This window comes from Gallus gallus, chromosome 3 (assembly GCF_016699485.2).
Source record: "Gallus gallus isolate bGalGal1 chromosome 3, bGalGal1.mat.broiler.GRCg7b, whole genome shotgun sequence".
In the NCBI taxonomy this organism is placed as follows: Eukaryota; Metazoa; Chordata; class Aves; order Galliformes; family Phasianidae; genus Gallus; species Gallus gallus.
In genome coordinates, this window is record NC_052534.1 from 37,985,295 (window position 1) to 38,010,932 (window position 25,638).

The 25,638-nt window shown below is 47.5% G+C and overlaps 1 long non-coding RNA gene across 2 annotated transcripts in view; it reads left to right on the top strand.

Annotated features, from left to right (window-relative positions):
- LOC121110431 overlaps positions 1–25,638 on the top strand; it is a 74,987-nt gene that overhangs the window by 14,144 nt on the left and 35,205 nt on the right. For both annotated transcript variants that reach the window (XR_005858854.2, XR_005858855.2), the window contains exon 2: positions 23,795–23,977. This is a non-coding gene — a long non-coding RNA (uncharacterized LOC121110431). The remainder of the gene's footprint in view (positions 1–23,794; positions 23,978–25,638) is intronic.

A 25,638-nucleotide genomic window follows, 5' to 3' on the forward strand; every position in this document is an offset into this window, starting at 1 on the left:
TTGGGTGCACACATCCCATTGATGGTCAGCAGGAGCTGGGTGCTTAATTCCTAAGGAGCTTTGAAAAGCTTGTCCTACGTGTATGTCCTTTCTGGGAAGGAAGTGAGAAGCAGTTGACTTTGCCTTTTTTTCTGAAGATGAAACATGATGGCTTTGATGATGTCCAAAACTCAGACTTGCTGTGAAAACAACCAGTGGCTGCTTAAAGGAGAGGCATGTAAAACTGGCCTATGATTTTGCCCCATCCAAAAGATGGTAACTCATAACTCGGGCATTGCTCCTTGCTCTTCCCCCCTGCCCCTGTGGATGTAGGGTAACCTTGTTGGGAACCTGAGCACCTCTTGTTGTGGGGGCTTTTACCCACGGGGGCAGTACATCTTTACTTTTTCTGCATTATCTTTACCGGTACTTCAGTACAATCTGTGTCACTCTTTGGCAGGACTATCACCACATCTGGCTTCTGCTGGGGAATATGAACTGTGGGTGGTTTAACTTGACCGCTCTTGGGGGTGGGGAGGGACCATAGGGGCAGCTTGCACCTGTTGGGACAGTCCCAGTGCCACCAGCACTGGTGTCCCTGCTGCTCTCAGCTGGCACACTGAGGTGTAGATGGGCCTTGCTAAGAGTTGTCAGTGTTGTTTAGCCTGAGCTGATCAGGGGACATGGTGTGGGGTTGCTTCAGTCCCACTTCCATGGGAGGGGGCAGGAGGAGGCAGCAGCCAGGGCTGGCTTTGACAGGCTGCCAGGGAGAGGCGAAGGAAACTTGGCCGCAGCCTTGCTCTTGTGCTATTTTGGTTCAAGGTAATAACAGGAACTATGCTGTAAATAAGAATAGACAAGTGAAGAATTTCCCGCGTCTGTCTCCAGTCATTTCTTTCCTCGGGAGAAATTATCTTGCTCCAGAAGAGCAAATCCTTCTGTCTGCTTCTTGGAAACTGGGACAATAACGCTGAAGGGGAAGAAGAAATTATGGGATCATCACAGGGGGTGTCAGCAGCACATCGTATGCCAGGTGCCACAGGTGCATCCTCTAAAGCAAATAACAGCCTCAGTCATTGCCATCCCAATGCAGGACCACAGGCACCGGCTGTTCCTCATGCTGGCTGGGGCTGTCTAATGGGTGCCCCTTCTCTCGGGCTGCCAGGTGAGGCCATGCCCTCTCCTTGGTTGGCCTTGCCTTGTCCCTCTCTCCAGTCTGTAAGCCAAACTCCAGCTGCAGCCAGCAGCTGTTTCCCTGCTGGCTTCCAGCTTCTATTGCAAAAAAGACTTCTCGTTCTGTCTTTTTGCTGCAAAGGCTGAATTTCTGGGGGTGCTTTCTTCCCAAAGGAGCCAGGGATCCAACACCAGATGTATCATTTTATCGGGAGCATCAGCAGATGCTTTGAGGAAGCTGCAGGTGTGCTACAAAGCTGGTGTGTGTGGCATGTAGCGGAGTCAGCCCGAGGACCAGCAGAGTGACCTGAAAATGTCCTTCTGTTAGTGGGCTTTGTCTCCTGCATGTTCCCATCTCCAGTCAGGGCACGCACTGTGCTAGCAACATGTTGGTGTGCGGTTCTTTGTAAGCTGTCATATTGAGGTAGTATCAAAAGCTCACCCAGTGTTGGATGCTGATTTTCTTTTTTCCCAATTATCAGCAATTTGTGGCTACAGCATAGGGGTGGCTAAACCTACTGCTACTATCTGTACAGAAAGCATAGGGAAGGTCGAGTCTACTTAGAAGCAAATGCAAGTCTCCTTCCCACCCCCCCCAGATTGTAAGCATTAAGTTTCTATTTTCAAATTCTTTATTTTTTTATAAAGTTTAATTATGCTTCAACTAAAACCAAAATGTCAAAACATAGAGGGCAATGCGTTGCCTTGGAAAGTGCTTTTCTTTTCTTTTTTTTTTAATAGAAGAGAGTAACTGTTATTGGGGAACACAGCCGGTGCTCTGAATCAAGGAAGGGCCACTTGTTTCTGCCCCCAAATCCCTTATGCCCTATGATCAAAATTCTGGTCAAAGTTTACAGAGTTTGAGACCGCAGAGTGGAGAGAAATGCAAAGCAGCTTGTGAGCTGAGAGGTGTGAAACTGAGGGTGCAAAAGAGCAAATCTGATCTGTCAGGTCAGCTTCGTCTGCTGAGATTAAACTCACATAAGATCAGGAAACTCAGCTACACAGCATTTGGACTTGAGAAAATCTAGAAGGACCTGTGAATATCATCACTAGCACCGAGGGAACAGGATACCTTGGAATCTATGTGCCTTGTGTGAAAGCTGGCGTGGCCCTGAGAAGCCCAAGTTCTGACCTTCTTGTACCACTGCTTTTGTGGATATCTGAAGGATGGTGTGCAAAGTCTTGTTCCCCATCCACCTCCAACTGCCTATAGAAGTGACAGGGCAGTTCTGGTGTGCTAAAGTAACCCAAGCTGTCGTGAAGCTCACCCAGGCCTCTTTCCAAAGCTGCATTACCCAGGAGCAGCTGAGACTGACAGAAAACACTGCAGGAAAAATGGGCAGTGGTTCTAATTTAGGGCTGCTCTTGTAACTTGGTGCACATTGGCAGGATAAAACTTAATGCCGACAATGCAGAAAGGAGCCGTGCTCACCTATCACCTTGCTGAGGCCTGGGTTTTCAAGCAGCTGCTCTACCTCTGCTTGGGCATAGGAACTTTACAGACTATATCACTTGCCAGACTATATGCTTGCCAAGCAGTCTGGAATAAACTCTTTGTATTTAAAGACTTTTTTCTGAAGTTCACGATCAGAAATGTGCTAGGTTCAAAGCTTAGTCCTCTAATACCAGGCTTTTTTCATCAGCATCAGTCTGATCAAGCACTTAAAAGCACGCTTAAGTTTTAGTGCATTCCTAATAGAGTTATAAACAGCTTCAGGAGTGTCCTTTGCTGCCCTGCTGAACAGACTCAGACCTAAGTGTAAATGTAGTTGTCTCGCCAAATCAGAGCGCACTGCTAACATGCTCACACCAGCTGAGACAGAGCAGTGCACTGCCTATGTTAACAAGGTGAGATTTCAGAGTGACATCAGAGGACACAGAGACCTCTTTTTATTAGTGCTTGCTGCAGTGTGACATAGCTGAAAGGCAAGAGCCCGAGCTGCGGCGGGAGGATCCTGAAACAAGGCTTGGAAGGGCCCAGGCCTTTTGAATCTCTGCTTACTTTCTATGCAGGCACACAGTGCAGAGGGTTTCTTCTTGTGTGTGCCATCACGCACCTCACTTTCTCATGGTAGGACAAATAGGCTACCAAGAGCAGAAAGTAGGACATTTGGCCTCTCTCCTCTATGGGAGGTGCAATGCAGATTGGCTCCCTGAGAACTAGGACAGCACCTCTGAAAGTAGAGCAGCTGGTCACCCTGTTTGCATGTGCCTTACCTTATAAATGTATCCTTTAAAGCTCAGGCTGTAAGAGGCATTTTTGGCCCATTTAGGGAAATGTTTTCTCAAAATAGGGACAGATACACTGGAACTGGCCAAAACCTTTGCTTTCCATCTGGAGCAAAGTCAGAGCTGCATGCCGGGCAAGGAAAAGCAAGGGGTGCGCTGCATTGTTTCCTGTGTATTGAGTGGTAGCTCAGTGACAAGAGGCATTTGCTCTTCAGCAGCAGGACACGGACAGATGACATTGCCCTGCAATGTTAGATGATGCTTTACTGCAACGGGGAACTGTTACTAAATCAAACTTGTGTGTGTGCGCATGTGCTTTTAATTACGTTTGACCAGAAGCAAAAACGTGATTTTCACTTAAGATACCTTGAGAAAGTGAATGGGAAGATTCATTGCCCTCCACTGAGTTCCTTCTCCAAGTGCAATTAGGTGCATAATGCATGCAACCCCGCTGGGGTGCTAGCAATGCCAGGGGGATGGCAGCATGCTGTCCTGGTCAGCAGGATGTGCCTGGGAAGTGAACAGCAGTCCATGTTAGTAAACAGCAGCACGGGGGTGCAAGCCGGGTCAGCTGGCACGGCTCTTGGAAAGGCACTGCTGTCCTTACTTGGGCACAGCCATTGCTGTTTTCAGCCCACCGCAGCCTACAGTAATCTCATGTGGGATCCTCAATCTGAACCAGAGGTCACTCAGGCTGGCTGTGCAGTGCTGAAGTCTGGATTCACACTTCTGGGGCTTGTCATCCTGAGGGCAGGTATGAGGCTGAAATCCTAGTAGTTAGTGAAGGAAGCTAATGGAAAGGGAAGCCTTCTCATTTTTGCCTCCAGTAAGTGTGCTGTGGTAATGAGCCTGGTGGCTCCAGTTGTAGTGAGAAGCTCAGTGCCGTGAGAGCAGGTCTTTAATCCACATGAAGAGGTGTTTCATAAGCTATACGGGATGCCCTGATTTGAATATTAATACCCAGAGTGCTTATTCAGCTCACAGCCATTTTGCAGAAACGCTGTCTCTGTGGAGCCAGACCCAGCCTGCGGGTGCTCCAGTTTTGGTTGTGTTTTTTTTTTTCCCTACAAAGACAGTGTCAGGTTGTCCTGTATTCTTAGTTCAACAGTATTATTCAGCCAAGGAGTCTCTGAAGCCATTTTATCTGTGTTATATAATATTAAATGATTTTAGATTTAATGAAAATGCAAAGGAGACTATAGGACAGTGGGTTTGGTCTACATAGCCAAGTGACCTGCTAGTGACGTACTTCATAAAGTTCCTTATACTTCTACAAGGCAACACCTTCTAAAATAAAACAGGAGGGCAGTGACTGCGCCAGTGAGCGCTCATCATTTTGAAGGCCTTCGGCACAAACCGAGGATGAATATTTAGTATGAACTGAGGTGCAATTCTAGCAGTGTCAGCCTCGCCATTTTGTTTTTCACGTGGATGTTTGTGGGTAGATCCAGGGAAATTACTGCGACAGCTCCTCCCTTGTGGCACTGCCTTCCACCAAGCTGTTCTTCATCCAGAGTAGAGGGTTCTGCATGCAGAGCAGTGGCAAGCAGTGAAGTGCAGGTCATGGAAGTGGACAACCCAGATGACTTCTAGTACTAGGGCATGCTTGTGATGATGTCGAAGAAAGGTGCTTGGGCTGCTGACGAGGACTTTGGTTGTGTTCCAACAGCGCTAGCTGCCTTGTGGGAGAGCCTGTCCACGAAACCAGATACCACAAGCAATGGGTAAATTGTCACTCCTGCAGTGCCATCACAACACTTGTTTGCTATCCCCAGTGCTGGGAAGAGATGGACCAGGTACTGGTTTTGTCTGTGGATGGTTGCTACGTAACATCATTTTTACTGCATTTGTTGGTAGATGAGGGAAGAGCCTTGCTTATTGCTTCGGACCAAATTTGAGATTTCAGCTGCAAGGCCTGTGACAGAAGCAGCGTTCACAGGTCAAGCAGACAGATGCCCTTCCAGAGACTCATGGGGTGCAGCCACACCAGCACCCAAAGGTCTTCAGTCTGGATGGATAAGGAGTGCTAGTAGAGAGCCAGCCCCAAGTGAGTGACTGCAGCAGTACCTTGCTGACAGCAGTGAGAAGACTCCACTGGGGCAAGGACAGCAACACAAATATCATAACTAGAGACAATGCTTCTGGATGAAGGCCATCTCCCCTGCCTTTCACTCCTGTGGCCACACAGGGTATGTGCATGTAGGGTGAACCTGCATCACTCTGCCAGAGCTGGTTTTCCTCAGCACTGGGGTTTGAGGCACCTCTGTTTTCAGTGCAGGTCTGGCTTGTGGCCCAGCCTGGGGTGGATACCCGTGTTCTCACTGCCTCTGGAACAGTAAGCATGGATCAGATGAGGATGCACACAAAGGACTTGTGTTTCCAGACCACTACTTAGCCAGGGCAGCGTGAGACAAAATCAAGGGCTCTGATTTCTATCGAAGATTTTCATGAGGGTTGCGCAGATGGGAGTGGCTTTGTCTTGATTTCAAATGGTCTGCTTGGTTCTGATCACTCAGTTACTGGAAAGAGATAGTTAAAAAGAAGGTGCTCTGTAATGAGGAAGAAGAGTGTGAAGCGTTGGAGGGATGGATGGGTGAGGAAATCAAGCCAGGTTTAACAAACAGCCCTAGGATGCGGGAAGGCTTCTCTCCTTGGGAAACACAAAACTGGAGGCTTGGAAGCTTCTTTAGATGAAGCGTGGCCAGGGCTGAGTTAGGAAGTGGCAGAGCCTCCTATGAAGTGACAAATCTGAGGAGAGGGATTTGTTTTTCCTCCTCCAAGGAGGCACGGAAAGTTGTATGAGGGTGATATTCATGCTTAAGCAAGGTTTTGGCATTTGTGCCTCAGCCTTGTGGTTCATTTCCTCATTCACTCAAACGTACAAAGAGTGAACAAATGTTTGGTAAACAGGAACCTAAGGTTTCAGTGATGAAAAGCTTTCACCCTCACTCACAGAGCTGCTTGCAGCACTGGAAATGTTTTCCAGACGGTGGTGCGTTGTCTCATGCCTGATATGCTGTGCTGCACGGCTCCAGCCCTCATCCCACAGCATTGCGTCCCCCTCCCACAGAGCCCCACGGCAGGAGCCTGGTGGGCAGTGTGCCCTTTGCTGCAAAGGCCTGGACTGGGGAGAGAAACTGACAGCGAGGTGGCCTCTCCAGGTCAGCGTCTGTGAGTGCTGGCAAGGACAGAGCTGGGAAACTTGCACAGCTGCTTCCTGGGCTCGGTTCAGTCTATGAATAACTGGAGAGCTTTCCAATCAGCGGGGCTGCTGGGCCAGGTATTTGCAAGCACTTTATATGGTGGTTTCTTTTTAGTGTGGTTGCTGGACAGGGAGGACAAAATACAGAGAGGAACCTTTCATGCCTCAGCGTTCTGCAGCATCCGGTGTTTTCATGAAACCACAAAGGACCTTAAAGAAGGAAGAACAAGCACTTGGTTTATAGGCATTTAAATGGACAAAACAAAGAAGGGGCTGTGCTGTTCAGTGATCTCTCAGAGTCAGGGAGTCCAAAGGCACGGGTTCGCAGGACCTCGAGGCTGGAGCCCATTCTGCCTGGGCTGCAGTCTGCATAAGCAAGCCCACCTTTGCTTGTGCTGCCCCTGGGACTAGCAGAGCTGGCACTGTACGGCCAGTATTCAGCTCAGCCTTGCTCTTCATGTTAGAAAGCCTCTCAGGAAGATGACTGCAGCCCTCTGCAGCTGTCTGGGGTTTCACCCTGAGCAGAGATGCATGGGAAGCTGGGAGGCAGGGATCTGCAGTCTGTGCTCTGGCTTGAGCTGCAGGGCCATGGGGCCCTGGTTCAGGTCTTTGTGCAAGTGCATAGTGAGAGGCAGCACTGAAACAGATCTGGTGGCAAGAGCAGGGAGACTGCTGCTCCCATAGTTAGTCCTGGTGCTTTTTAAAGAGCATAGCACTGTAACAGTGGAGCTGGGAGGGAAAATGTGGTGGTAGGGTGTGCTGCTTAATCAGCCTTGCTCATCTCTCCTCAGTGCCCAAGCCTACCAAAATACAAAATGAAAGCAATTGCGCAGCAAAAATGTAATGCTGGGAGTTCTCTTCATGACCTAAAACTAGTGTCCCTGAGCACAGCTCCTGGGCTCGCAGGGACAGCAAGGTGGGCTGTCCCCACTGCTTGCCCATCGTGCCTTGTCCTTTGGGCAACAGGAAGCCACAGCTGCAGCCACAGGATTCTGTGCAACCAAGGAACTGGTGATCATGTTCCTTGATCAAGGAACAGCAAAGCAAAGCTTTTCTGTCTCATTAAGGCCTCCCAGATTCCTGCTGCCTCCTCTCTGCTGGGTTCTGGTATCATTTGGGAAGAAAGGCTGGAGGAGACAGAATTGATGAATAAGTTATCGCTCGTGTTTTCTAGTCACCCAAGGCTTTGGACACCTCACTGAAGTGTATCATTTACAACTGAGACATTTCAGGCATAGCCAGTGAGCAGCGGGGAGTGTGTGCCTCCACACCTGCAGCACGTTTCCACCAGGTGGGCTCAGCACGTCCCACAGCCTCCCCTTACCCTGGGGTTGTTCTCACCTGCATGGCACAGCGAGGTGCCAGGCAAGCGCTTCCATTCCTTTTGCAGAGATTACTCATTTCTGGGCTGCCTGAAGGCTCCAGGTTTCAGACCCTGAGGTAAGAGGCTTGGCCATGTGCACCACTCTCCCTGCCTGACCTGAAGCGTGGCCAGATCACTTCCAATTAACCTGAAAGGAAAACTCGGGCCTAAGGATATTTTAGAAGTCTTTGGAAGGGTGAAGACTGAATCAAGTGTTAATGTTTTATTATCTAGCTTTCCTAGCAAGCTCTCTCTGTTCGCTGAGCTCCAGTAAAATTCTGAAGTCATGCTTTAGGTGTGGAAGAGACCTCATAAATTCTGGTACTTACAGAATCTCTGAAAAATACTTTCTCTTTGAGAATGTCTTTGTTGAAACCCGAGGAAGAGCATTTGAGGAGCTTCCGGGGCAGAGGTGCAGAGATACAGTCTAAGCAAGTCTCAGTGGTTTTCATCAGCTTAGTGGAAGAAAAGAATTATATGTTGCACAAGGATATTTTTTTCCAAAAAAAGGCTCAATTAAAAGTTTCCGTGTTACGTAAGTGACTTAAAGCTTAGGACTGAGGAGACTAAAACAGGTTTTGGCCATTCGCAATTTTGGCGAATTCCTATAAGCGAATACCAGATGTTCCTGTTCAGCAGTATCATGTACTTGATTATCAGCTGAAAGGACTCCAGAAAGCTGTAGGATTGATGGGAGGTGACCAGAAGGTCATTGTGGTTTCCCAGGTTAGCATGGGTGGGTATAACTGCAAGCTCAGTAACACTATCCCAGACTTGAGGATATGGTTGGCTTTGGCTGGTGAGTTCCATCAGGCTAAGTAATACTTCCTATGTCCTATCCAGGATGAGCTGGAGTTTGTGTGGGCTTTGACACTAGCCATTTTAGAGCATCTGCTTATCTAAAAGCCCTGGTCAGAAAGTAGATGAAATTTCCAGACCTATTCAATATTTTTGATGGCTAAGTTTCTGTGGATCACATCTTTAATGTTATCCTGCAGTATATTTTGCTGCGGTCTAAGTGAGTTATCACTCAGAGACAATACAAAGTGCCTCAGGCACTAGTCAGAGGGCCAAATCTTGGTCCATGGGATGAACGTTTGCAGTTCCTCTTGAGTCCCCAGTATCTGAAGGTCAAGTCTGACCCACAGCTTCTTACAAAGCTGAAGAGATAAGAGTGCCAAAGATGTGGTAGGAGGGCAAAGGTAGTTATCAGTAGTTTCCAGTTGCTTTGTTCTGGCACTGGTGGGGAGGGGGGTAATAATGTATGTAAGGGGAGACAGATGGATCAGACTGAGCTTGGTTTCTAGCTGCTTGAGTGTTAAGGCATTCTGTTATCTTGCTTTGAGTGGCTTTGAACTCCTACATAGCCTTTTTTGCTAAGGCCAGGCCCAGTTGTGCCCTTGACTGACTGTACATTGCTTCTGCTGACTTAGGCAGGTCTGTCTTGCAAGCAGGCTGTTCTGCGGTGAGGATAAGGGGCATGCAAGAGGCATTCAGGTGCTCTGCCCCTGGTCTGCAAAGATCTCTCTGTATGTAGTCCTTCATGCAGACACCAGTGAGTCAGCAGTACTCAATGCTGCCTGCTAAACAGTGATGCTGAGAAGGCAAACACCTTAAGAAACTCAGTCTTATGTGCGGAGATTACAAATGAAGAGAGCATGCTGAGCCTTTGGGCACGCTACCAGGGGATAGCCAGGGTGCTGGTCTGCCAGCACGTGCTGAAGCTTATGGGTTTTGGTTTGGTAATGTGTTTTCCAGCCTTGTGCCTTCTGCATACAGAAAGATGAAGCGATTCCTAGACACTTACTGAGAGCAAAACAGCTAAACCCACCTGAATGAAAAGCAGGCACCCTAAGAGAGCGGACCCTCCCCCAGCCCTTTTGCTGTTCAAGATCTCCCATGGTGGATCCTGTCACAAAACTGTTCCTGCTCCTTACAGGAGGGTTAAATTTATCCATGCCCTCTTGTGCAGGGGCTCTGATGAAACCTCTCGCAAACTGGAAATAAGCCCTGTATTTTCCTCTCTGTGCCTTTCCAATCTGTTGCTCTTCTGTCCTTGCCAGGTCAGAGCAGGGTGTTATGTGGCAGAGGCACGTGGTGAGCGCACACAGGTGTTGCACAACCTGCTCTGTGTTGCTGTGCCTGCTCTGCCAGGTTTGTGGGCTCCAACAGGAGATAGTTACCGTTTCTGAAGGGAAAAAAAAAAAAAAACCAACAAAAACAACACAGGATTCACATGCTTATCTTGCTTATCTCCAGACCCCGCCCTCCACATGGTTGCTCTGCCCAGCAGACAGGCCCCTTCTGCCTTGGGCTGAGCTTGGTGCAACCTGCAGTACGGGGGTGGATAGCAGCTTGGAGCAGCAGGCAGTAAAAGCTGAAAGGGTTTGCATTTAGACTGAAGCATGGAGTGAGCACTGCTGTCTAGAAAGGGACGGGCTTACAAACCCCATCGTGAGGGAAGCCTCCTGGGCAGTTCAACAGGATGCAAAACAAATTACAATAAAGTCTACAATACTTAACAAACAAACCTGCGTATATTTTTGGGAATAGGATTTCTGAGTTAGGAATAACTTCCTATTAAATTGGATGGAGTGACATAAAAACCCTGTAGGAGAGGCTGTCTTTCTCCATTTAAACTCCAAAAGGCTTGCCTGGAAGGACAGAGGCTAAAGCTGCACAGGGGCACCGTGCAGCTGGGCTGCCCTTGCCTCCCTTTGGTGCATGCTCTTGGTGATGTGGGGCTGTCCCAGGGCAGGTTCCCCCTGCTCCGTGCCCAGTGGTTGAATCTCAAGGATACTTTCCCACTGGGTGCTGAGCTAAGCCTCCAGATTGTTCCACGCAGGGACCCCAAAGAGCCTCTAAATGGCAGTGGATGCTTTGAAGCTGCTACTAACTGGATTTTCTCTTTGCAGGCAACCCTTTTTCTCTGGGTGCCAGAATGCTGCTTTGTGGCAGCTAATAACCCAGGCCAGAAGTGAGCTGATGATTTATAAAGGAAAGGCTTTGTATCTGCTGCCTTAAGTGCCTGCCTTGCCAACTTGCCTTTCTCCCCGACCTCTCTTCTGATCCCCTTGCCACTCACATTCTGGGCATTTCCAGCTACCTCTGAGCAAGGCATTAATGTAGATAAATATTACTGCAAGGAAGTAATGGCCAAATACTCTCTGCATCATCTATATGCACTGGTTGGGGGGTGATTTTTCATTTCATACATCATTTGCTATTTCAGCATGTGGCAATTCTGCAAAATGAGGCAGGGGAATTGAAGAGCTGAAGAGCTCATCCTTTGTTCCCACTGTTCCCACTCCGTGAGCACCAGCATGTGGTAGTTACTGGGAGGCAATGGGACGAGCTCACGTGGATCTTGCTCCGACCACGTTGGGTTCCTTCTTTCTCTTCATCCTTCTGCCTCTCTTTTTCTTCTCTCATCTTGAGCACATCTGTATAGAGTTAACCTACTTTCCCACCCACCCCTAAACTTCCACCTCACTGTGTTCTGTATTTTTCGGTATAATTGGTCCCAGCATATCAAACACCACCAGCCCTCTCCCCTAACTCCTATAAGAGCTCATACACCAGCAAAATAATCTTTCCCACCTGGGCCACTCCTGTGGTTTCATATCACTTAATCCTCCCCCGTGAGCTGAAGAAGAGTTTAAGGTAACATCTGCTCAGCTTTATATTAGCTGTGTTCATACTGATGGTCCCTTGGTTCTCATTGCCAAGCAAGTAAGGGGAACGTCTCTGCGAGAGTCCCACATTTTCTGGGAGATAACAAATTCTACCGGGCTAACCCTGCTATTAGAGGCCTCATTAAAATCAAGGATGTAAGTTCAGTAAATTTACTTTCCCAGCCCGCTGTGCTTATTCCGCTTGCTTATTTTCCTCCTGAGTTTCTTCCTGGATTAATTTTCTCCCTGTCACTGATGGGCTGAGAGCGAGGAGCTGGGCCCCTTCCCCTGTGGCACGAGCTGCAAGCTCACATCTCCCTGCAGCTGGTAGTCACTGCCTGTTGGCCTTGCTGCTGAGCCTTGTGCCAAGTCTTCTGCTGGAGGGATCTACCTCACTGCTGCTCCTCAACGGCAAGGAGCATCCTGCTGTGGTGCCCACCAGCCCTTCCTGAAAGCTGTGGACAAGAGGGGTCTGCAAAGTGTATGAGAGACCTGCGGATCCCAGGGACATATTTGAAGGTCATTCTCTCCATCGCATTGCAGGTTTGGGGGGAAACTACAGGGTGTCTTTCTGAAGATCTCTACTCTTTGTGGTGTCCTATGCCAGGTGAACTCATTCATCTTAACAGTATGCTGCTGCACTCCTTGAAGTGAGCCATCAATTGATTTTCGGTGACTTCTTAATGTGTTTGTTCCTTTTTTTTTTCCCGAGCAACAGCGCGGGCACTGCTGCATTTGGCAGAAGAACAAAGTCTCATTGTTCAAAGCCTGCACACTCCAGCATCAGCTGGGACAAATGCGATTGTGCTCCTCAACCTCAATCTCCAAAGCCAACTGGACAAAGAGTGTAAAAGCTCAAAATCCCAAGCTAGGGAATGAAAAAAACGCCTTCACCTTTATCTTGTCTCTAGAGGACTCTGCCGAGCCCAGTTTTTCATCTTTCTTTTTGTTAGGAATACCTCTTCAGAAACCTGAAAATAGCATCTCCTCTTCTCTTGATTTGTCCCCTTTGGACTGACCCAGCTCACCGTATCCATTTGGTTATACAGCTCAGTCGTCAGCACGTGTCTACCCGCCACTGGATGTTATGCTTGCTGCTGCATCCTGCTCGGGGACAGCCACAGGCAGGGCCTGGGGTCACGCAGGATTGGTTTTGGAGTAGTCACACAAAGCAAACCTGCTATTTTTTCACAGCCGAGTGGTGGAAATAGCCTTCCCCCAGGCTCCTGTCCATCAGGTTGCAAATGCTGAGGCAGGTGCTGGGGTTGATACCTTGGCTCTTGCATAGCTCCATCCCGGTGCACAAGCCCAGGAGAATGGGCTGATCCTTGTCTTGCTGCAGGGCTATTTTCTGCAGTTTATTTTCTCCTGTTCTCTCTGTGCCAGTTTTAGCTGCAAGGTGCTTGCTGCCTCCTCAGGAAGCTGTCGGGTGACTTGCTATTAAAAGTGCTCAGGAATCCTGCCCTGAATTTTAGCTGCCTTTTTACTCTTTTTTTTTTTTTTATACTGCTAGTTTTAATCCGACCTTTTTCCTGCAAGAAAAGTCCATTTATCTCAATATCTTTGGGATGTTTTGGACTGTAATATTTTCCTCTTGGCTGTCCTTGGTAAAACTGACAGAGAAACAGGTATATTAGTTTGAAACTGGCTTTTAACCAATCAAAACAAGCAGTGCTAGGATAAAGTATTTTACATCAATACAGCACTTGATTTTTCTGTCATAAATGTACCTGGAAGAAAGGGCACCTTTTCTGACATGCTTATCTACACTTCACATGCATGGCGTGGCATTACTTTGCCACCGTGTACCTGTATAACTTTTTTCCCTATAAGCCAGTTTTGTCCTTCGGTCTGATGGCCACTCTAGCCAGGAGGTATCCAGGAGGAAAGGTTGCACGAGAGTGATGAGATGGTTGCTTATGTCTCTGCCCTGGGATATATCATGCAGCCCAAAATTGTCCTGAAACTTTTTCTGTTGACGTGACAAATTGTAAACTCATGTCCAATTTCCTGTGTGCTAACCCTGCAAAGTCTTTCACTGCATTTGGGTCTCCTCCTCCCATAGGGTGTCTTAATTTTGGAATATGTCCTCCCTGGACATATTAGCCTGTGTGTCCTTCAATCTAGGTCATTTTCTCCCCAGGTTCCACATCTTTTTTTTTTTTTTTGTCCTTTTGTGTTATATTCCACTCCTTGCCAGTGATTGCATCTCCTCCCCAATGTAGTATCAATTGCAGTTTTAATAAATGCACTGTCTAATGCTTTTTCTAGATCATTAATGAAGATGGTAAATAAAACTTAGGCTAACACCAGTTTCTAGTAATAACCCTACTGGATGTCTCCCTGCAGTGTAACAGTTTGTTGTTGATCACTATTCATCACGGAGACTGAACGTCAGTGTCCCTGTGTGGGGTAATTTATATTCATTTAACATAATTCATCACAGAATCAGAGAAAAACATGGCTAGGAAGGACCTCAAGAGGTTGGTTTCAGAAATATTCCTGACGTTTTCAGCCTGCTGTTAAATGCCTGCAAGGAGACAGGTCTCACATCCTTCCCAGGCAGTCATTGTTCGTGCACTTTGGCCTTCCCCAAGCATCTAACCTTAATCTCTCACGCTGCAACTCAAGCCTGTTGTTCCTTGCTTCCCCCAGGGTGGATATATTTGGAGAACAGCTTATTCCCTCTTTTTCTGGAGATATGCTTTGCATTGTTAAATATTGCTGTGTCCCCCCAGTCTCCTTGGTGGGGTAAACAACCTCCATAGAACAAACCTTTCATCAGAAGTCCTGTTCCCCAGACATTCGATCCTACTTTCTTCTGGGTTCTCTTGAGAGAACCCAGTGCTGGGTAAAGCCAAAGATTCAGCTGCGTACTTCACAGACTCAGCTCCTCTCAGTACACCCTGGTATGGTAATATCTGTGTGTGACAAAATGGCCTTTTTGTTGTTGTTCATTTCAGGTTTCTGAGTTGCTGTACTGCTCCACATCTGCCCAACGGGTTGTCTCTTGTTTCGTCCTACTGCAGCTGATTGTACCTATGTCTAGGCACAGCTTTGCTCCCTTCCTTTTTGAATTACATCCTTTTTTTTTCAGACCTTTCATTTGTCACATCAAGATGATTTTTAATTCTGATCCTGTTCTCTCACATCTTTGTAGCTCATCTCAGCTTGGTGCCATCTGCATACCTAATAAGGATGCTTGTTATTTTATCATCTAGTGGTTAATAAAAACGGGAACAGGCTGGAGCCCTGTTGAACTCTACCCATCCCTCCTTATATTTTACCAGTGATTCCTTCTTTCTGAGTACAATTTTCCTACCAGCTTTGCCTTTTGCCTTCAGAGGGACTGTCAAGGTCGTATTTCCTTGGCTTTTTTCTGGTAACGTGAAGTGAGGCAGTACCAAAGCCCCAGCCAAAGTCAAGATGTAAGACTTCTGCTTTGCCTCTATCTGCAAGCCCTATTGCATGATGAAATTAGGTCAATTTGATATGATTCGCTCCTGGCAAATCAGCACTGGCTGTTCCTCTTCTCTTTGTTGTTTCCTAGGTGCCGATGATTAGTTAGCTTAATTATTTGTTCCAGTGCGTTTCCAGGAACCGAAATTGACTGGCCATAATAACTGCCTTGCTCCTCATTTCCCCTTTCTGTAGCCAGATAGGGAGTTGCTCTGTAAGGAGCCCTGTGGCTCACGAGGGCCCCTCCTAGGCCAGCCCCTTCTCCGGGCTCCTCTGCACGGGTGCCAAAGCAATACTTTCCTTACTCCTCCTTTGACTACTGCTTTAGAGCTAGAACACTCTTCTGCTCATCTTCCTGTTCTATGCTAGTTAGGCCTCCTTTCTGTGCCTTTCTCAACTTTATCCCTACTTGTACGTGCTAAACTTTTGTGCCCATCCTTAGTCATTTGCACATCTCGATTTTCTGTTGGCTTCCTCCTTGTCTGTGAGGCCACTGCAGATTGAATGACTTGGCAAGCTGACCTTGCACTGTTTCCTAACCTTCCTTTGCCCTGGCATGACTTCACGTTTTTGCCATTGTGTTGGTTTTTTTTTTCTGCAGAAAAGCCCAGCACTCTTGAAAGTCTTTGTCTTGGAACTCGTTTCCCTGGGATCTCCCTTACCAGTGTGCCGGGTTACGTGGGAATATCCATGGTGCTCAGCAAATCCTCTTAATGGGACAGTGTAGAAAACAAGACTTTCAGTGAAATCGCAGGCTTCGCCCACTTCCAAATAGACTTTCCCAACCTGTGCATACTTCTTGTTTTCTCTTTGTCTCTTAGCAGAATGAAGTGCCACAAGCCAAATCCTGACCTCATTTACACCAGTAAAATCTGAGTCTGTTCCAGAAAACTGCTGAAGTTGTTTTGGGCTTACAGTGATGAAAATGAGAGCGGAATCTGCCTCATTAATTCCCCCAGTCCACAGAAAGTAAATGAATCCAAGAGGAAATAGCTCTTCAGAAGGGAGCCCTGGAAAGAATTAGAGACAGACTTAATGGGATTATGGGAGAAAAATGCTTTAACAAATCCAGATCAATCCTCTCTTCAAAACACTCACGGTGCCAAATGAATAAAAACACTGTTTTGGAAATGAAAAGGTTAAAAAGCTATGAAAACAAAATCTCTCAGCCTGTTCTGATGATAGCAGTCCCACTGCAGAATGAGCGCAACCCAGAAAGGCTGAGTCAGCAATGCCCTACCTGATGCTTTGTGTTGGTCTGTGGGACTTGGAGGGAAGAAACTCAAATTTCCCGCTTTAACCATGGGGTCCTTCTGTAATTTCAGGTTTGATAAAAGACACATGGAGATCAGTCAGCATTACAAGTAGGGATGGAAGGACAGGTCTGGCAGCCCGAAACCTTGTCACCTAGCCAGTCAGAGACATTCAGCTTCCAGAGCCATTCCTCCAGTCCATGCTTTGGCTTTCTATTCTCCTGTTAATTACCATCTTCTTGCCATTCTTCACCCCCTCGAAACTGTGTATGGCACCAGAGCTGGATTTGCCACAAATATGCGTAAAAGACCCTGCTTCTGCAGTGTTGTGGGATGTTTCAGGAGCTGCATGTAGATGGCCTGCCTTTGTGCAGTCGAGTGGAAGGGGGAAAAATTCTGAGCAGCTGGCAGGAGCCAGCCTCTTCCAGCCATGCGAGTGCACTTGTGTGCTGGTAGAAGGAAAACCAGGAAGGAGCATAAGGCTCATCCTGTGCCCATTTGTAGCAGCTGGAGGCAACATGAGCTGTTACCCACATGTATGCACTGCCAATCCACAGCAAGGTGGCTTTCTCCATTTGCCCAGCTACCCTTGGTCAACCTGAATGAAGAGCTAGGACGAAGTAATTAGAGCATGGTCTTCTCTGTTTATATCCAAGAGCACACAGTTACCAAAGGCAATCCTGCATTGAGGATGCTGACTTTCTATTCTGATAGTCTGATGATCTCTGAGGAAGAACTGGGCTTTATGAACAGACCCCCAGGTTCCAAGGTTGCTGGGCTGAATGAAAGCATTCAGAGGGGAAATGGAAGAGTGTGTGAGGTCTACAAAGCCCTTCCTATGGTGAGAGATTTGAGGGGACTGACATATTTTATGTAATTTAGAAGTTATAAAGTTGCTCGATATCAGCAAAGAGCTGTGGTAGGAAAGAGATTTCTAACTGGGGACTTCAGTTTAGAGAAAAACACATTGAGCAATTCAGTGGCTAGAAGTAGAGAAAGACCAGAAAAAGATGCACCTCTCGTATGAGAATAGCTAACCAAAGAAATGACTTTTCTAACATCCTGGTAGACCCTCCAGACCTTTCAGCCCTCCAGCCAAGAAGAGGTGACTTTCTAACAGATACATGGCAGCTCAAAGGGAAGTCCTGGGTCTGCTTCAGAAATGACTGGGCAAGGTTCCCTGAATCCCTTACGCAATAAGTTACACTTGATGATTGTAACGGTCTCTGCTGACCTTAAACAACGAATTTCTGACATTCAGCTGTTCTCAAGTGTAGCATTTTATTGTATAGCAGCTTGGGATCAAAAATAGCTGTAATCAGTGAATTAAACAGGAAAATTAGCAATGTAGTTGCTTCAGCACCCCTTGTGCTCCTTAATTTGATAGTTCTTTATGTCATGTCCTTACGTTTTTAGTGTGCTGCAGGACTGTGTGTTGGACACAGAATCGCATTACAGGGGTAATTGGGAGGCAGCTGGGGAGTTTTGGCAGCTGGGAAAGGGACAACAAGCACTCTTGGCTCTTTGGGAGGCAGCGTGGATTTGTGGGAGAAGTACGCTGACCGAATGCTAAGATCATCAGAAGTGAAAGTCAAAAGGATTGACAATAATAATTGTCTCATCTTGAAGTTAACCACTTCCAGAAGACAACAACAGCATACAGCAAAATGGGAGCTATTGTTTGGCCTGCAGACTGGTAATCTCTCAAATCTCACAGCAAAATGTTTTTTCCAGGGCAGCTTGATTAGTTTAAACCCAAAGTATAGCTGTTATTTGCAACGATGTTATTTACAGAGGCTTAAGGCCAAATATTTGAGGAAAACCCTGCTGTTGCAGGGCACAGCTCTTGCTTGGTCTGTGTGTGCTGTGGAGGTTTGCATTGGTCTAGAACCAGTGACCACATCCTCAGTAATGCGCAGCTGAGATAGGCCTTGCTTCACTTGTCACAATTATTCTGCCTTTGGATATTTGCTCTCCCGTGCAAATCCTAGAAACTGCTGCTCTGCTCCTCTGTTGCCCGTGAAAGATTAAACCTTGAAACCAGCCAGTGCATGAGCATGGTTTAAGGGAGGGACGGGAGCGAAGCTGGGGCTGGGGAGGCAGAGCAAGTTTGGTTATCGGCTGCTGTGAAAAGGATGGGGCCTGAACAGATAAGGTGCCTCTCACTAGCATTTTCATTTGGATGAGAAAAACAGTTGTCCTGGTTGCACCAGATAATTGCAGTTTGATGCAGCACAGGGTGTGGCAAACTGGTCTCCCCTTGGGGGCACTGTGCTGGGAGAGAAGATCCCCAAAAGAGCCTGAGGTTCTCCAACTAGCAGTGGATGCTCAGGCTGTGGCTCTGAGTGGGAGCCACCCACAAGTAAAACCTACTGCAAGCTCACCAGTGTTGCTCATATGCTTCTCTATTTGCTGTCATAGACGTAGCCTCTACCCTCTGTGACTGTGTCACAGTCAAAACACTCTACTATCACTTATTTGTCAAGATCATAAATGATTAAGTTAATTTATATTTCAAAGGGGCCCTCCAAAGGAACTGTCTTTGTCATGATGTGATTATCAGGAAGGCCAAAGTCTTTAGTCTCTGCCCTGTGACTTCTTGAGGATGTGAGGCTGCCTCTCCTCTGAGAACCAACTCATTCCTTTTCTCTCAAGATTTCTTATTTAATATCCTTGCCCTGAGCCCAGGCTGTGCTAATTTGTTACTAACTGGTGAGGACTAATGCAGAGGAAATATAAAGCTGTGAGGTTACATGACAGTCCTGGGCTTGGTTGTCAGAAGCCACTGTAACCTTTCATTCTCCCCAGCCTGTATGGCCACAGCTGTGATTTCCAAGGTGAGATGTGAACTTCCTGGAGATCTGAAGGCTCAGCAGTAATCCAAAAGATCTGCAGTCCCTATGTATTGTGCTGTAATTACTTTATTTAGATCCACTTTGTTTTATTGATCTTTGGTTCCTCCTTGTCAGCTTACTTTTAATTCTCTCTACCACATTCCCTTGTCTCTTGCTTGTAGAGGCAACTCGGAGGACTTCCGGCCTCCAGGGCCAAAGTCTCACCAGCACTGCCCTACTGGCGTGTGAGTGCACACTTTTCCTAGGTGGGTACTGATGCTCTTTGCCTCTGTGTGCCTCCAGTGATGTCCTGGACACCCAGCATTATTTAAGATCCTACATCACTTTTCACATTGTTAGCACCATTAGCTACTATTAGGCGATCATACATTTAATTCCCTGAACCTTGCATATCTCTCTGATTTAATGTAGAGAAACCGTTGTTTTTTTTAAGCTGCTAAATATTATTAGAGGCTGACTCTCCCAGACTGTGTCAATGATAGGCAAATGGAATCCTATTTTATGTGTAATTTCTCAATCAGAGAACAAAATGCTTTGGCAATCTGGATCAAAGGCACCAAGTACAAGTCATTATTATTGTTGGAATAGTGGAGTGAGCTCCTGGAAAAATCGTGTTGACTTCTCCTTTGTAGGATGCCTGCACTGTGGAGCCTTTGATGTCTAATGGTCTGGCACCGTAACTTGTGTAGATACAGCGTAGCCTGTAAACAGAAAGAGGTAATGAATGAGTAGATCATTATTTATTACTTTCAAGACTTCAGAACACAACTCAGAAATCCCATGTGCATGGAGCAATCCATATAAGAAGACAAAAGATATTAGAAAGGGAGTGATAAGCGAGCCTTTCATTTGATCTAGCACCGTTCCATTTATTTATTTATTTATTTATTTATTTTTTACAAACTCTTCATCCTATTTTAGATGGACATTCCATCAGGAAGATGAGGTATTCTAACTGTACATCTTTAAAAGTGGTGTTGTTGGAAGATCAGAGTGTTGTTCTTTGTGTCGTTTTTCCTGATCTCTGCGCTCCCCAAACTCCTCTAAAAGCAATGAATGTATTCCCATGGCAACAGAAGCACAGAGGCTGGGAACTGATCTCAGCAGGGCTCCTCCTCTGGCAATCCCCAGCCGGTGTAAATCGAGCATCTCTTGTGCTGGCACAGGTAGCTGCTGAGGAAGGCATCGTTTTGGAGCTGAGTTTCAGGAAGCAGGATACACAGTTCTAATGAGCCGTATCTCATTCTGTCTCTAATTTGCTAAGTCTGTAAAATTGTAAGTGCTGTAAAATGGATGGGAAGGGGAGAGTGGCGAGGAATGTTTTTGCGTCTTCTTCATCTACCTGTACTTGGGGAACACCCAGGACCGGGATGACATGGGTGCTGCCTGCAGGTTGAACAGCCTGCAGCCAGACTCACCTGGTGAGCAGTGCCATGACGCTGGTGGAAAACATTGCATAAAGGAGAAAGCCGGTACCAGTAGCGGGGCCAGGGGAAAGCCCCTGGCTGCTTGGAAGAGCCACTTAGCCTGAAGTGACAAAGCATATTGGATCTCATTCTTGTCTCGTTGCTCGTTGAGTAGAGGCTGTGTGTGAGCAGACCTCCAGCTAGTGCATGTGCAATGGGGGTCCACTTGCTGCAGCCCCATGGGATGGGGGCTTGCACCTGCAGAATGGTGCCAGCAGCAAAAACCCACTGCATTATCCCAGTTGTTAGCTTTGCTTCCCTAACCTCTGTTCAGCCACTGTTTCTTTCTGGAAGCACCTTAAGCCCTTCCATCAGTAGAGTTTTGCTAGGAAGGTGATAGATTCCCATGGGACTGAGATCCAGGTCTGGGGTACAGCCAGAGCACTTCTAACCAAGCCCTGCCACCTCTCTCCTCCTCTGTGGCAGCTCAGACTGTGCTCATCAGGAGAGGGGGAGTTGGTGGGGAAAACATTGGAAAACTTCTAGAGGTGCTAATTAAGCAACTTTAGGTTATAAACATCTTTAATTGGACTAATTTTTGGTGTCACATATTGCCTCTTGATGAGAAGAGTCCTAAAATTAAAGCTGTTTTAATCTGTCTCCTGTTCCTTCTCTCTTCTGTTTGTCTTTCTGGTTGCAAAGCAAAAAGAAAAAAAAAATCACTGACGCTTCTTGGGCTTTAGTGAATACTGCTATTTTTAAGGCGTTAAATTTGATTTACTTCAAATCTGACCCAGAACTCCACGCTGAGACCAGACTGCCTTTATCGGTGCTCTAGCTAGCTTCCCATTTTTGCATGTAGATTTTTAAGAACAGATGAAAATCGGGCTGGTAAAAGATGCTAGCTCACCCCCACCTTAACTATGATAGCAGTGTCCTTTATTTTAACCTTTGACCAGGGAAGCTGAAGTACAACACTGTCTTCTTGTGACAAATGGGATGTCATCCTTTTCTTCTTCTTCTTTTCTTTTCTTTTTTAGTAAACGTTTCTTAAATGACAGAGTTAGTCTCGTATTGAATTACAAGATCCAAACACCACCCATTTTCCCTTTGTGGCCCTTCATCACTGTCATGGGCCAGCTGATATTCTCCAGCCTCCAATGGGAGCTGGCGCTGCAGTCCACACCAGGCAGGTCATGCCCTCCTCTACCCAGGGAATCACTGAAGATGTCAGTTTCAGAGTTCCCTGTTTGAACTGGTTACAACTTCAGGAATACCTGCTGGTGTATCTCTTGTACAAGATCAGTTTTAAATCCATGCCTCAAAATTAGCAGCTCTCTGATGGCGCAGTACTGCGTGAGCATGGGGGCCAAGTGGAGGAAGGAGCATGATAGATGCGTGTGAAGTTCTCAGGTTTTCAAGGGTGGTGGGAAGGTGCAAAGCAGCTTTGGGACTACAAGAAAGGAGAAACAAAAGCAAATTATCTTCTCCCTTGCAGAGACTGTCCCCTCACTTTGTCCCTACTCTGCTGATCTTCCATGGCTCCTTGCCGGCAGCAGTGCAGGCACAGAGGGTAGGAGCCTGTGGCCTCCTGTGTGCCCCTCCTGCCTCCCCACCAGCGGGCTCTGCTCCCCCTGCCAAAGGGTGAACACTTTCTCAACTCAGCCGGGTGTTTCATAGCTTGCACAACTCTCCATTTGCTTGAGGATTTTTCTGAGGGGGTATGGTGCCAAGAGTTGCACTGTAGAGGTTTTATTTCACTTCCACAAGGCTGCCTGCCATTTTCACAGTATCTCACACCATCATGGAGCATACTGTAGGTAATAGAAACCTTTAGCTTTCATGGATGATTCATGGTGTGGTTTGCTTTGCAAGCCCTGCTCACAGGCAGCAGAGCCTGCAGCCTCGCTGCACACATAAGGGAATGCATCTCCTTGTGGCAGACAATTTGCTGTGAAAACTCCTGGAACTGCTCCAGCTCTGTATGCTCTGCAGAAAGCCCATGCTTGGGTAGCTTTGTGCTGGGCCTGCTCCCCCTAGCCCGCTGTGCCCCCTGCGCTGCAGCCAGGAGGAGAGGCAGCCCCTCTAAGGGAGCCACTCCAAAATGGCTGCCTGAGCGCAGCCCGGCCCTGCGGCAACTGCCCAGCCCCTACAGCAGAACTTGGGCCTTGTGAGCCTGCAGGGAAACATCGTCTAAATCTGGGGGGAAATCCTGAAAAGCCCTTTGTGGGGAGTGTATTTTTGCAACAGCTTGTTTCCTCCTTCCCTCTCCTTCCTTTCCCCGTCGCTTTGTCTGCTAAATAAAACAACCTACATTTTTGACCTGAATTACTTTGAGCGTCCCTGAAGGCATGTACAGCTACTAGGACTGTGGGAAGGTTTTCTTCTCTAGTGGGGTTAGATAGCTTTGTTAGAGACAGGTCTTGGGTTTGATCCCCTAATATGAGCGCTGTATTTATGTTTTGTCGTACAGACAATCGGCATTTGCATTTCTGTAGCACTGTCCATTGCAGAGAAGCTTGGGCTGCTTTATGAACAGACGCTGATCCTGTGGGGAAAATCTCTCCCCATTTCAGCAGGTGATACCCAGGGAAAGCTGCAACCCAAATCCTCGCCTCTGCCCTCACCTCTCTGCTGCTGGGGCGTGGGGTGCCAGGCCCCACACCCCTCAGGAACGATCTGTCTGTCAGCCCCGAGCGTGCTCCCGCTCTTACTGCATGTTCCGAGTGAGGGGTTTTTGAAGGGACAATGAAATTGCTCATTTTGGCCTGTTTTAGCACCCTCTCCTATAACACGCATGGCAGGCCCGGCTGAATTAAACCAGCCATACTAATTTCTCTTGTTAGAACAGCCCTGTGTAACACACAAAATGCTTGGCTTTGGAGGATGATATTACAAAGAAGGACACTGTAATTTAGTGGCTCATTTAATGTGAACCAAGAGAAATATGAGGCATGCCAATGCCGCACTGGGGCTCTATTTATATCCTTTTTGGTGTACGGTATGATTTATAATAAAGGATCATTTTTATATAGTATTAGCGTGGTAATGGAGCTTACTAGGTTACCATGTCTGAAGTTAGGAAATATTGTATTAGAACAAGCTCTGCTAACACAGTGTAAGAATAGCCCTTTCTCCAGTATTAAATCACGATTCCAAGCTTCTTAAAATAAATATTAATGTGCTCTGTTTACCTAGGACGCTGGGCTTTTATGAATGCAGCACCAGGACCAGGCTCAGAAGATGTTAAGTGCAACCTCATTTGGCAGTCGCCAGCCTCCCCACTCAGCACCTCTAGTGATTTTGCTCACCCGAAGCAGTGTCCATGGGAGGCCCAGGAAGAGGGAGAGGAGCAGAAAGCAGAAGAGCCCTGTTTGGCTGGTGAGCGTGCTATGACAGATTAAGGGGAGCACTTCCCTCCTCCACCCCCAAGTGCATGGCCAGCAGTGGGGTGCTGCTCTGAGCCAGGGCATGAGGACGCGGGGACAGAGGGGGTGCTGGCGGGGAGGAGAAGGAAGGAGCAGTGTTTACCCCCAGGAGCTTTTCTGAAGGCCACACAGTGAGCGAACAGTGGAGCCAGGATTAGAGCGGAGCCACTCCTGGCACCTTGCCCTCAGAGTGATTCAGAGCTTGTTTCCAAAGCTAGAGAGCTGGTTGAAGTTTCATTTGTCTATCTAGACAGCAGCGTGTTCTGCTTCCCATTTAAAGCTCTGGAGCCTTGTGGTGATTCAGAGTGCAGGCAGCAGTCCCCCTGCATGCTGGTTCTGGTGCCAGCCAGCACAGTGCCTGTGAGTCTTCAGTGCTGTCATGCAGATAGCAAAGGCATCAAAGTGGGTCTAGAGAGAAGGTGGGAAATAGTCAGCTGGAGGATTCTGAGGATATGGGGAACTGTCATAGACATGGTGGCATCATGGCAAGTGTCCCTTCTGCTTGAAGCTGTGATGCGAGATGGCAAAATGTGAAGGTGCAGGAGAAGGGCTGGTGGCCACCCTGCCATCCTGGTCTGGCATAAAAGAATGGCAGCCACAAGCAGATCTCCTCTAGAGCCATCCATAGCAGCACATGCCCAAGCCCAGTCTCCCCCTGCTCCATCCAATGCCACTCCCTGTCCTCAGTCCATGCTGTGTTGCTGGAGCGGGCACCCCTCTGATTGCTCTCAGGGCCCCCTGGGGACATGGCCCTTGTTGCCAGCTGAGAAGGTGACACACAGGAGCTGACAAAGCCAGAGCTGACTCTGCTTCCCACTGAGCCAACCTCAGTGAAATTGCCCAGCCACTTTGAATAAAAATGAATTAAGTAGCCTGGCAGTAACTCAGACCATATTTTATTAACTTGGACAGAACTGAGTAACATTAATCCCCCTCCCTGAAATTTCTTATTTTACAGCCAGGTTCTAATATATTAAAATGTGCTGGCAAAGCTTTCGGTAGGTTACAATTCACTTGTCACCAAACAGTGCAGAGCCCAGCATTACCACTTAGGTAGGGGCTGAGGGGCAGTGAGAGCTCAGGTGAGTTTCTGCAGCATCCCACATACCTGGCCAGAGCACCAGGGAGTGGGTGGCTTGTGCAGCTTGTGATGTAACCTCAGAAAAGTCACCAGCAACTTGCCCTGCATGATTTTCTGGGTGGCTGATGCCTGGCTGTCCCAGGCTGGTGCAGGCCGGCTCTGGCCCTGGGGGTGCATCACTCTGCAGGGGTGCTGTCGAGGGATAAGTCTTTCATAGAATCACAGGATCATTAAGGTTGGAAAAGACCTCTGAGATCATCTAGTCAAACTGTCAACACGTTACCACCATACCCACTAAGCTAAACTTTGTCTTAGCTCAGCAAAATGCCTGAAGAAGTCCGTGCCTTACTCTGAGCCTCAGTTTCTCTGCAAAACTGGGGGCATCCTTCTGGACCGCTAGGTATGAGGCCTCCCCTCTAGTCCCATCAGAAACCAGAATAGGCTCTGTGCTCTAGGCTGAAGCCCTAGCAAGAAATACAATTGTTCTGCCTTTCCTGTTTATTAGCAATAATAGTCCTAGTAATACTTTGCAC